Consider the following 13296-nt stretch of genomic DNA (forward strand, 5'->3'; position numbering starts at 1 on the left):
TTTTCATAAACATAATCTATTTTCATCAATTATTGGAATTCACATGATTCCCATAACACAATTATTCATGAATGCATGATTACTTTTAAACACATCAAATACATGACGCTATCTAGCTCGAAGCTATTCATTCACTGATGCGGAAACACAATTCCAACATCTAACACATTAGGATAACACAATATCCTATCACTCAAATCATAATTATTCACATGATAATTATCTGCATAACCATTTTTATACACATAAGTTTCATTTACACTTATGTCATAAAACACACATCATTTCCTTAACATTGCAAATTAATGCTAAAACATAAACATAGTCACTTGAACTACAAGTCATTGCATACGCGTGCGAATCATATAACGATTAACAATAAGCATTAACAACATCAACATGTATCAACAAACATGTAAGGATACCCTTAAACCATGTTACAAGTGCCTAATTGTACTTAAAACAATTATCAAAAAGTTGCTGTCACAGTGCTGTTCGCTGAGCGAATCCGTAGCGAACCCGTAGCGAACACGTAGCGAACACGTAGCGAACCCGTAGCGAACACGTTCGCTGTAGCGAACAGGTAGCGAACTACATCAGAGGGTTGCAGGTACATGGCGAACAGATAGCGAACCCGTAGCGAACTTATTCGCTAAGCGAATCCGTAGCGAATCCGTAGCGAACTTATTCGCTGAGCGAATCCGTAGCGAATCCGTAGCGAACTACACCAGAAATATCTGTTCTTGAGTTTTCTAAGGCGGTTTAACATTGAATCAACTCAAAAATTCATCCAAACATGTTATAAATTCATATAAACAGCCATTCCAAACATATATGGTATCAAGGAACATTAATCATCCCTTCCAAACATCCAAATACCTCAAATAATCAAAATCATGCCAATTTCTTGCAAAATAAGCAAAGTTGCATAAACATGCAAATCATTGATCAAACATCTACATATTCCCATTTTCAACTCCCCAAAGTTGTTTACCTCATCTACCATGAGTTCACTACACATGTTAGGATCAAAAGAATCCATTTTCCATTAAGAAAATCACCCACAAAACCCACAAGAAAATAGAGTGGAAAGAGTTTGGGAATGGAGGAATCGACATCCTCCCCTCTTCCGAATCACTCACGAATATGTAATCTAACTCTCGTACCTTAGCTCGACGAATCCACAAGCTTGCTCTTCTCTTTCTCTCCCACGAGCTCTCCCTCTCCCTCATGAGCTCCTTGCCCTAGCTAAGCTCTTCAACTTCTCATGGATTGCAACTTATGAGACTATTCATGGTTGACTTGGCTACTTATAGCTCTCTCTCTATTCTCATGGATCAAAGCCCACTTGGCTTAGGCCCAATGCCTATTCCACGCCCAAAGGCCCAAACAACATAACTTCTCGCTCATTAACTTACGTTCTCGCTAAATGATTATTCGCCGCTTAATAATTTAATTATAAATCACGCCCTCGCGTAATAAAATAATTAAATAACGAATACTAAATTTTGGGTCGTTACACACGCTAACAAGTGACATATAAACATAGCGTAACACATTTTTCAAATAAATTGAATCTTCCATGTGTTAACAACCTTAATCAAGTAAGAGAAGAATTTTGATTTCAGTTCAGGTGAATATTTCTCTTCACAATCAATAGCAAACTTTTACCAATATGCTTGAATAAAAAAATCAAGCTTTTAATGTTTGTATTGCAACATTTTCTATTCACAAGAAAATTAATTCGTATCTCATCATGTTTTACATCTTCAGTGTATGGACTGCTGGTCCAAAAATCTTCACTTTGCAAAGTGACTTTAATTACATAGCAATTGCGTTTTCATTTAGACAATCATTGTCTATAATTCTCGATAGAATTTATTTCATGATCCTCATTAACTCCTTTCACAAATAGCGCCATATTATATATAAAATATCGTCAACGTTGACTTCCTTTCGGTTCCATCATATTCCATTCGTGACATAATTTTCATTCATGACATAATTCGTCGAGATCTCTTTATTATCATAAATTTCAGGTACCTGAGAAGTTCTTCTGGAACTTATAACTCAATTATGTCAAATACTCTTTTGACAGTTTCATATCCTCACTTGGGTCATCTTTCTTTTTAGCTCATTTTCTTATTTGAGGATTTTTTTTTCTTCATTGGAACCGATTGATCTACCACGCTTCAGGCTGGTTAAAATTCATTTGCAATATAAGACTGTCCATCAGGGACATCCATTTTGATCGGAGCATTAGCAGCTGATAGTTGATTTCATAAACTTTGCAAATGATTTATCTTTTGAACTTCTTGGTCAAACTATTTTATATGAGGATCAATGTGAGATAATAACATTAATTTATTTCAAGTGATTCATTTGAACTTCTGGTTCATATTTTTCAGCTGCATATTCTCTCCCCTAATATTGGGAAAATTAATTCATCACTTGAAAATCAGCCTACATGGCTGTAAATAATTCTCCAATTTTTTTTTGGCTCAAGGTGATTTATAATAGATGGAGATTCATATCAAATACATTTTCCCAATATTCTTTAAGAACCGTTTAAATGCATTCTATTGGAGCAATTGCACATACACAACACATCCAAAAATGCTTATATGGGAATCATGTTTATAAACAAAGTTCAAATTGTAAATTAGGGGAGAACTTTATAATAACTAGTTGGCTTGATGCGAATTAGTATCTCAATATACATGTTTGAATGTTCCCAAAATATAAATTAGAAGTTATGATCTCATAAGTATCAGTCATGTAATTAACTTTAGACGTCTAAAGAATGGATCTTAAGTCCATTTTTTTGTATGAACATACTACCGGATGTTTCATAGTAATTTCAATTGACATACGATACTTATCACATATTTTCTAAGAATTTAGAAAATGAGATCTTAGTAAAACTATTTGAGAAAATAATCTCACAAACTTCTGGTTGTGAGTAAATATGTATGTGACCAATTTAGTTGATGCATCAATTCAAGTCACAAAATGTCTAAATGGTCCAGATTCTCAAATTATCAATTTCTTTTGGGAATTAGTAACCAATAAAAATTATTAGAATGAAGGAACTTCGGGCCCTTCAATATATATTTATAGTTTTTTTTTTCGCATCATAATAAATCCGGGATGACCCAACCGGTATTGCCAACAATAAATTTAATATAATTTGTAAACTTCTGGTTTACAATAATTTGTACTTCAATTGCACTATTATATATAAAAGTGCAGTATAAACTTCTGGTTTATAACTTTTTCATTACACTTAATTTATCCAAAATATGTGTAGTAAATTAGTAATATATAGAGATATTCAATATCTCTTCATTTCTTGTTTCCATATTGATATTCATATATGAATGACAAGAAGATTATACTTGTAACGACCCAATTTTCGTATTATTATTTTTTTATGTGTTAAAATATTTTATTTAACATGGCATTTTAATTAAGTTAATAACTAGAGTTATTTATCGAGTACTTTAGTTATTAAGCGAGTAGAGAGAGTTAACGTGTTATTGGGCCAAGCCAATTGGGCTTGAGGCCCAATGGGCCTTGTGTGTGTGTGTGGCGCCATATGGCCATGAGAGGGAGAAGAGAAATTCATTTTTTCTCATGTTCTTATGTTCTTGAGAGAAGAGAAGAGAGAGCTTGAAGAGCTAGGGCAAGGGGAGAGCTAAGGATTCGAGAGCTTCGTCATGTTTTCTTCGAATCCAGGTAAGAGAGTAGATTTCATATTCGTGGGTGACTCGAGGAAGGGGAGAATGTCGATTTCTCCTCACCCGAACTTCCTCCACCCCATTTTCGTTTTAGTTTGGAATGGATTTTCTTGATGGAAATCGTTTCTAAGGTTCTTAATATGTTTAACATGCTTTTAACATGGTTAATGAACGAAAATAATGGCTAAAAACGAGTTTATGAAAGATTAAACTCAAGAACTTTGTGTTCTTGAGAGTTTTGATGAAAAAGTGTTCAATCTTTACTTTTTCGATGTTTATGATGTAGATCTATGAAATGAACCGTCCTTTTGAGTCTATACATGTTGGTTACACCTGAAATCAAACTCATTTGAGATTTATAACAAGAAAAATGGGATTTATGAGTAGATTTTGAGTTTTTGTAAAAAATGAGTCTTGAATCATAAAATAAGTGATTATAGATGGTAACAAGTTGTTCTTAAGTGTTTTTTGATCATATATAAATGTGGTAAATGATGTATGTGTGTTTTTGGGTCATAATAAGTGCTTATATGTGAAAATAAGTGATTATTTGGCCTTTGCTCAAGAAAACTCGAAATCACTCTGCGTCCTGAGCCTGGCTCAGCTTTTTCCGAGCCTGGCGTAGCTTTTCTGGGTAGCTTGCAGGTCCCTGAGCCTGGCTCAGCTTTTTCCGAGCCTGGCGTAGCTTTTCTGGGGAGCTTGCTGGTCCTTGAGCCTGGCTCTGTTTCTTTCCGAGCCTGGCTCAGCTCAGTCAATTTCTGCGTTGACCTTCGGTTGACCGTTGACTTTTGACTTTTGATGGTTTATGTACCCGAAACCCATTTTACTCGATTTTTCGCGTAGATTCCGATTCCGAAGTTTGTTTTGTGAGATAGTGCATGATTAATACAATTAGCTTATATTTTTGGTATTGTGTTAAAATGCAAGTGAATACATTGTATGTAATAAACGATGTATGTTGATGGTATGATTAATTGTGTTCTTATGCAATTATTTGTTGATGTTGTGTGATGATTATTGATGATGTTTGTTTAAATGTCAAAGAAGTATATTAAGGTGTTAATCAACTTAATAAAGAAGGATATTAGGATTTTGTTATTCTAATAAAGAAGGATGTTAAGGTATAGTGTTATCTTAATAAAGAAGTAATGTTGGATAGTGTTCCACATTAGTAAATGAAGAGCTTAATGCTATTTATTGTGAGTGAATTCATGAAATACATACATGCATTCATGAATATATGTGATATTGGATATTCCAATAAAGAAGGATATCGGATTATATTTATCCGATAAAGAAGGATATTAGAGGTGAGATACTCTAATAAAGAAGATGGTACCACATGCATTAGATATGTCTAGGGGACATAGCATGAAGATTGTGGCATTAGATTGCATTAGGATATGTGTACATTATTTGATATTTGATATGTGACACATATGTTTGGAATTTGTGATAATTGTCTATGTGTGTTAGACTTGATGTATGTGTTGATTGTCCGATGATTTTAAATGTAATTGGCTTCAATATCTTATGAATTATGATTGATATTTGGTTATAACCTTTCGTAGCTTAAAATTGAATGAGGTTAATGATGTATGTTGATAAATGAAGTATATCCATGATATATGAATATGCATGAATGATGGTGATGTATATGTATAATGTATGATTATGCATGTTTTATGAAGAAGTGTTTAAGTACCGTTTTACTTACACTTATATTTTGAGTATGTTATCTAACTCTCTTTTATGTGTTATGTGCTGGACCGTTGGGGGTCCAGATTAACAGGTTTTGTGGTTATCGATGTCGAGTCTTTGGTGAAGCTCTGCTCTGATTGTGACACGGGAAAAGGGTGTACTTAGGGTATAGAGTCTTTATGACATTCTTGTATTTATTTGAAAATTTGTATCTTCCGATAAAGGGGATTATTTTGTATAAACAAACATTTTTACTAATTAACTACATTAGTATTATTATGATTGAAGAGTGTAATGCTCGAACCATGACTTTCATAATAATAAACTTTGATTTTTCCGCCGCGTATTTTGAAAAGATTTATAATGGTAGAATTTTATTAAATAAATGGGTTTGGGTGTTACAATACTTATGCAATCAATTGGTCTACAAATCAACATCTCCCTTATTATTGGGCTGAATTGTTACTATTGTCATTTATGTCCGTTTAAAAACGTTTCATCATATTAGCGAGTGAGTGCCTTTACCAATCATTGGTACATTTATATAAATGAGCTCCAAGCAAACTTCAGGTTGCCACTCGAATTCTTCCTTACAAATGGAGTCAATAAATTTTGATGACTTTACAAGTCATCTCAAATAGCCACAAATCAACGGCAAACCAATATATAATAATAAAAAAAAACTCTTATAATAAATCAATGTAAGGATAATTTAATACTCAATTGTCTTTATAGTTTCTCAAAATAATAATTTCAATAACAGTTTGCAAGTGAGTATTCAAATAACAAGACAATATAAAATTTACAAAATATTTACAAATATTCATATAAATAACATTTGGTGTAATAACTAACAAAATTGAGCCTAAAATAAATTTCCAAATAGAACACTTTAACAAAATAATTAACATTAGTGTTACAACTTTTAAAGTAAAAGAGAGTTTCTCATATAATATTTTAGGCTCAAATTGTCAGATTATATAGTTTAAAATTATATATGATTCTCAATTCTCACATTCAATCAACACCAAATATTTAAAAATTTCACAAAATAAATTCAAATCCCATAAACCAAGGATATGATATTAATATCTAACAAATATTCTTGAATTCTTGAATTGAATATAAAAAAAATATTCCGGGTATAAATTATAATTAAATTTATTTCCAAAAGAAAAAAGATATGATTAAGGTATGAATTATAATTTTATTTCCAAAAGAAAAAAAATATCAATTAGATTGATTTATTATGGAAGAAAAATATTTTCTTAATAAGACACAATTCATACCTTAAGCATTGTAGTAGCAGAATTAATTCATAATAACACATAGTACAAAGTTATCGTATAAAATAAAATGAATAAAGTATTAAGTCATGCACACCTTTTATTTTAGTAACATTCAAACTTAGTATATGAAAGTAACAGGAAACATCACAATTGTCAAAAATAATGTAAATAAATAATACCTTAATTCATGATTTAAAAGGTCAAGTTGATTTCATCTTGCAAAAATCCCAAAAGTAATAGGTAGTATCACAATTACAAAAATTTGGCTAATAGAAATCACAAAAGAAATTAAACGATATGATATTTCAATTGATATTTAAAAATTTGTCAAATCAACTAATTTTATTTTCAAAACAAATCATTTAATTTCAAATGAATCAATCATAATACTTCCTTAACAGATAATGTAATAAATTGAAAACAATAAAAGAAAGAAATAAAAGGCATTCAATTGTTTTCAATGAGATTGATTGACCAAATTAACATATGAATGACATATGAAAAATCAATATGAAGATTTGTGTTAATTTATAATTTAGAAATAAAAGGCATTCAATGTTATATTTGGAAATAGTATTAAATATGAAGATTTGTCTTAATTTAGAATTTTTAACGGAAAAATCAATACGGCCATTGACCTTGTTTTTAAGGTTATATTACTGCAGGCCGTAAAAACAAACGGTGCGATTCATGCTACATGCTTTCTGTGAAATTTACTTAGCAATTGAATTTTACAATTTTATCCATTGAGTTCTTCAGGAACTATATAATAAATCACTATCAATTTACAATCCTTCAAGGATGTAGGAATATTGAATTCGTCTAGAATTCATTGAAGAGAAAAAAAAAAGTTGTTTTATTAGTTCTTCAGGAACTATATAACACATAAAAGTATTTTGATGTGCAATCCATTAGGGATGCATGGTGATAAATGGTGATATTTCGTAAGTTCTTCAAGAACAAAATTAATTGTTTTCTAAGTTCTTCGGGAACTAAGATTATGAATTCTTCGGGAATTCATGTATTAAATGTCTAAGTTCTTCAAGAACTAAGAATAGGTTCTTTAGGAACCAAGATTATGAATTCTTCGGGAATTCATGTATTAACTTTCTAGGTTCTTCAGGAACCAAGATTACGAATTCTTAAATATGTTTATGTTCTTTTGGATGATCAAAGTGTCGATGTTTCACCATACATGTGTCGATCACGAAGCATAATGATGCTTCACCAGACTATTGTCGGTCACGAAACTCAAACAATATCAAACATCCAAAATACATATTATAAATAAATAAATAATTGATCAACATTTTATGTAATATTAATGATCAAAGTGTTATGCTTCACCATACAAATGTCGGATATCACGAAGCGTAAACAACATTGAATCAATTAAATACATAAAGAAATGATGCATATTTATTTAATTTTAATTATTATTATTTGATCTTTATAAGTATACAAGGTTCAAACGATTCATAATCATATAATAATCAAAAATAAAAACTACTTGTGATTTCATAAAAATAGAATAAGAATTGCGTACCTCAGTTGGTAAGCTCGTGCTGATAACGTGTTATAAACTAATGTAAATAAGAACAATAGTATAGATGAAGAAGAGAGAAAAGAGAGAAAGAATAGTGTATGTTATTCACCATTAAGATTAGGGTTCCAATATAGTGATACATAATATCTATATATAAGTAAACATATTGGGCCAATTACATGGGTCAGGACATTCACTAATAATATTGGGCCTAATTTTAATGAAAAGACCATGAATGTAACATCCCACTTTACTAGAAGCAATAATAATTAGAGATATATTTGAGAAGAAATTGTGTGAAGTTATTATAATGGACTAATGGTAACACAAGAGCAAAGATTGACACAACTAATGAAAGAAGCCTAATTCTATGTGGGACCCACAATTTCCTAATGAAAATTGACCAAACCATTTATCTCCTTAATTTTTCACTTCTTGAAGTTCAGAGTCAGGAAACATAAACTCTCCCTTCCTCTCTCCCGCCACAACCACTTTCATTTCCCTAGCTACCATCATCAAATTAACTCTAAATTAACATGCAATTTCAGAAATGGAATCTCCATCAAAGCAAGAAAGCTACACTTCTTTCTTCTCTCCCCTCTTGGCCGAAAATGCATCTTCCATGGTCAAGTCTTGTTTTTTTCTTCTCAAATTGAAGTTTGGGAGTACGAATTGAAAGAGAAATTGGGACCTCCAGATGTCATAAATCAAGGATTAAGCCTTTGGGTGCATAGAAAATAAGGTATGGTTAGTGATTCATACTTTTCTTTCCAATTTGATATTAAACCCTAACACCCAATCCTCATCTATTCCTTATTTGATGCTGCGTGTGTGTTTATACTCGTGTGGAGAACGTGAAACGTTGTAAGAAACATGGATTTCAATAGTCAAGAGACCATGGGTTTGATTATTCCAAGTTTTGGAGGAGATTGAGTGATTTTTCGTATTCAAGGACAGACCTGCAATAAAAAGGTGATTCCTCCCTCTCTGTAAATCTGTTTCGTATGGGGTTTGTTTCTACGGTTAGCTAACGAAAGTCCGGTCGTTTCAACGCAAATTTCATAAATTTTGGAGCAGTATTGAGTTCAGGAGACGCATCTTAAGTTCGGGGTCTGATGCAGAATTTTGGGCTACGGGTTTGAAGTGTTGTGTGTTGTGGCTGCAATTTCTGTTTTTCAGCAAACTCCGGATATGCCAATGGTACTGTTAAAGTGTCAAATTCAGGTGGGTTCCTTTAGGATTATGCAGGATTTCGTGTTTGAGTCGGTTCAACGGAACTTGAACCGGTGCATGTTCCCTCCTTAACTAAAAATATGCATATCCTGGTATTTTGAGTCGGTACATGCTTGTCATGAACCGGTGCATAAGCCCCCCGATATATCTTCATAAAACAAGGGAAAGATGCATCGGTGCATCACTTAGTTGAATTGGTTCAGCCTGAACCTGAGAGAGGATTGCATCGGTGCAAACCACCTTGAGTTGATGCAAGCTCGTATTTTAGAAGAAATATAAGTCCAGAATATATTGGTACAAAATCATTTGAATCGATACATTATGGTACTTTATTGAAAAACCTTTTGGCTTATGTATAGGAGGTAAAATGACTATTTTACATTAACTGAAAAACCCTCCATTAGGAACATTATTTTATTAAAACAATAAGCGACTAAATTCCACAATTACGGACTTTCGTACATGTATTAAAATTAGTAGACATAGGAATTGAATCAGGATATTCAGGATGGTTAGAATTGCCCCGGGAAGGTCTTATTTTCTTTGGGTAGGAAAACAATCAGGTTTAGGATTAAATATCAGGATTATGAATTATTTATCAGTATTTATCTGGATGCTTGGTCATTATTACCAATGTCAGATTGCTTGGTCATTAGCACCATGTCAGGGGATTCAGTCAGAATCCAAAATCATGTAATAAGAACTGTAAGCTCATGTTGTATTCAGACGCACATTATTATTGACAATACCAGGCCAGGCACTCCTGGACCGGCTTACCTCAGAGTGATCCTGTGAGGATAAAACGAACAAGATAATTAATCTGTGTTACACCATTTATTTATTATGCTTTATGTTATGTTATAAAATTATGTTATGGATTGATTATAAGGATTATTACTTAGGATCAGATTAGAATGAGAGAACTATTAGTTCAGTTGCCCCGGTGTAGTCACCATTAGTTGGGTAGTAGGAGCTCACTGAGGCTTAGTAGTCTCATCCCACGCCTTTCGATTTTGTTTAGGTAAACAGGTTAATCAGAGCAAGGACCAGACAGGAACTGATGATCGAAGCTGAGCTTGGATTATTGGATTATAAGACCTTCGTCTTCTTTGTTTTTGTTAATCTGTTATTTAGATTTCAGTTATCATTTCAGCTGTTTTGTATTGATTATCACATTATTCTCGTGATAATTTGCAAAACAATTAATTATTCTGTAATTTTAATGTACTCAGGTTTCAATTATTAATATCTCGACTAAATATTCTAGACAATTTAGTTGGGGTGTTACAATGAAGTTTGACTAAAACTAACTATTTCGAATGAAGATTTCAAATTTTATAAATCCAACCGTTCAATATCATCTAATTGGACTAACAAACAAATGAGAATAAGAATTTTGATGATCGGCCTCCGAATGTATAGACCGATTGTAATAATAGTCTCACTGAAACCTAGTTTTAATGAAAAAGTCACGAAGTTTGATTAAAACTAACGATTTCAAATTTTATAAATCCGATCGTTCAATATCACTTAATTGGAATAACAAACAAATGAGAAAAAGAATTTTGATGATCGGCCTCCGAATGTATTGACCGATTGTAATAATAGTCTCACTGGAAACCTAGTTTTAATGAAAATGCCATGAAGTTTAACTAAAATGTCGGATTTCGACTGAAAATTTCGAATTTTATAAATCCGACCGATCGATATCACCAAATTGAACTAACAAACAAATGAGAATAAGAATTTTGATGACTGGCCTCCGAATGTATAGACTGATTGTAATAATAGTCTCACTGAAAACCTAATTTTAATGAAAAGGTCATGAAATTTGACTAAAACTATCGATTTCAACTGATAATTTTGAATTTTATCAATTCGACCGTTCAATATCACATAATTGGACAAACAAACAAATAAGAATAAGAATTTTGATGATCAGACTTCGAATGTATCGACTGATTGTAATAATAGTCTTATTTGAAACATAGTTTTAATGAAAGGGTCATTAAGTTTGACTAAAAACTACCGATTTTGACTGAAGATTTCAAATTTTATCAATCCGACCGTTCAATATCATCTAATTGGACTAACAAACAAATGAAAATAAGAATTTCGATGATCGGACTTCGAATGTATGAATCGATTGTAATAATAGTCTCATCTGAAACCTCTATAGTACTCTAAGTTTTTCTTTCTTTTCAATTAACCTAGTGACTAAAAATTTAAATTTTAAAGAGATAAGTTAGATGATCGAGGTTCGAACCTCGATCCCTCCTAAGTTCACGCGACACCCTCTTAAAAAAACAAAACAATAATTATGTGACTCTAATAAAATAATTTTTTAGAGTTCTTTAAAGGGTGAATTCTAAGGTGAGGGTTCAACTAAGTCCCTCACCGGTGAACTACTCACTTTGACCATCGGATTAAATAAGTGTGCATGATATTATTAATCACTACCACACTAGATTCTTCACTCTTTCAAGTTTCATCTCTCTTCCTCTCACTCCCAACCCACCACAGCCGTGAGCCCCAAATCACCATCTTCTCCCAAATCACAAAAAAATTATTCTTCTCTCCTTTAAATTACTGTATTGTCTTAGATACCGAAATTGACTTTTAGAAATCATCAGAAAAAATTATTATACCCATAACAAAATATACTGAATTTTATCTTCAAAAATGTTAGTTGTACCCATAACAACATATTTTGAGAAACTTTAATTTTCTGTTATTCAAATGTTTTTTATGACAAATTACATGAGAGGAATTGAGAAAGCAATGAAGAACCATGTGTGTCTTTTTTTTAATTTATGGGTTTTTCTGATAAACTAATCATACATGTTTCAATTGGGATCATAAGATAAAAGGGGCCACTCAAATTTGAAAACGATTTGGCAGGAACTTTTGGTGTAAACTTATATGTACATATGTGTATGTGGTGGTGGAACAAATGGAGTCAAGGCTGAGACAACGTGATAATTTTGTGTTGGCAGAGAAAGGGTGAGATGTTATGGGAGAGAGAAAGAAGGTAAATTTAAAGAGAAAATCTAGTGTGATAAGGATTAATGATATCATGCACACTTATTTAATCTAATGGCTAAAATAAATGGTTCACCGGTGAGGGACTTAATTGAGCCCTCACCTTAGAGATAATAATTTTTAAAGATAATAATTTGTAATTTGGCTAAAATAATTTTTTGGAGTTCTTTGAAGTTTTGTTTTGGTGGAATGAGTTCTCTAAAGATAATAATAATAATTTTATTTTTTGAAAAAAAAAACACAAAATTCTAAATAAACAAAATATAGATTTACAAATGAAAAATACCCCGTCATAAAGAAAATACAAACTTGCCGTCCGCCGCCTTATCTTGCTGGAGCTCCACCGCCTCTGTAATTTACAGATATTCAACGTTGGTATAGATTTGTTGTTTGTTCATTAATTTTTTGAGATCTTGTTCGCTGCAATTTATCTATTCAACTTTGCTAAAAATCCCTAAATGTTGGTTTCAGGATTTTGCAATGGAATGGATCGGTGGATCTTGTCATTGATTCTTCAGATCTTGTAGGTTCCATCGCCAAGCATTGAACTGACGATGATGATGATGAGGATGATGATAATGATAATGATAAGGGAACAATAGAAAAGAATGTTAGTAGTGTTGATATTATGGGTTCAAACCAAGATGAGAGTGTTGTGCCAAGAAGAAGATGAAGTTGTTAAAGGGGCAAAAACATAATCAATCAATGTTTATTTAAAAAATTAGTTTTCTCTCTCACGTGGAAC

General features: G+C 32.0%; 1 long non-coding RNA gene across 2 annotated transcripts; it reads left to right on the forward strand.

The window, feature by feature from the left end:
* The first annotated feature begins 8717 nt into the window (after nucleotides 1-8717).
* Nucleotides 8718-10755, forward strand: LOC123916235. Of its 2 annotated transcripts, XR_006812094.1 has the most exons (3): nucleotides 8718-9248; nucleotides 9354-9500; nucleotides 10531-10755. It is a non-coding gene; the product is annotated as an uncharacterized LOC123916235 (long non-coding RNA). The 2 variants fall into 2 exon arrangements; XR_006812093.1 differs by having other exon boundaries at nucleotides 8718-9500.
* The last annotated feature ends 2541 nt before the right edge of the window (nucleotides 10756-13296 follow it).

This window comes from Trifolium pratense, linkage group LG3 (assembly GCF_020283565.1).
Source record: "Trifolium pratense cultivar HEN17-A07 linkage group LG3, ARS_RC_1.1, whole genome shotgun sequence".
In the NCBI taxonomy this organism is placed as follows: domain Eukaryota; kingdom Viridiplantae; phylum Streptophyta; class Magnoliopsida; order Fabales; family Fabaceae; genus Trifolium; species Trifolium pratense.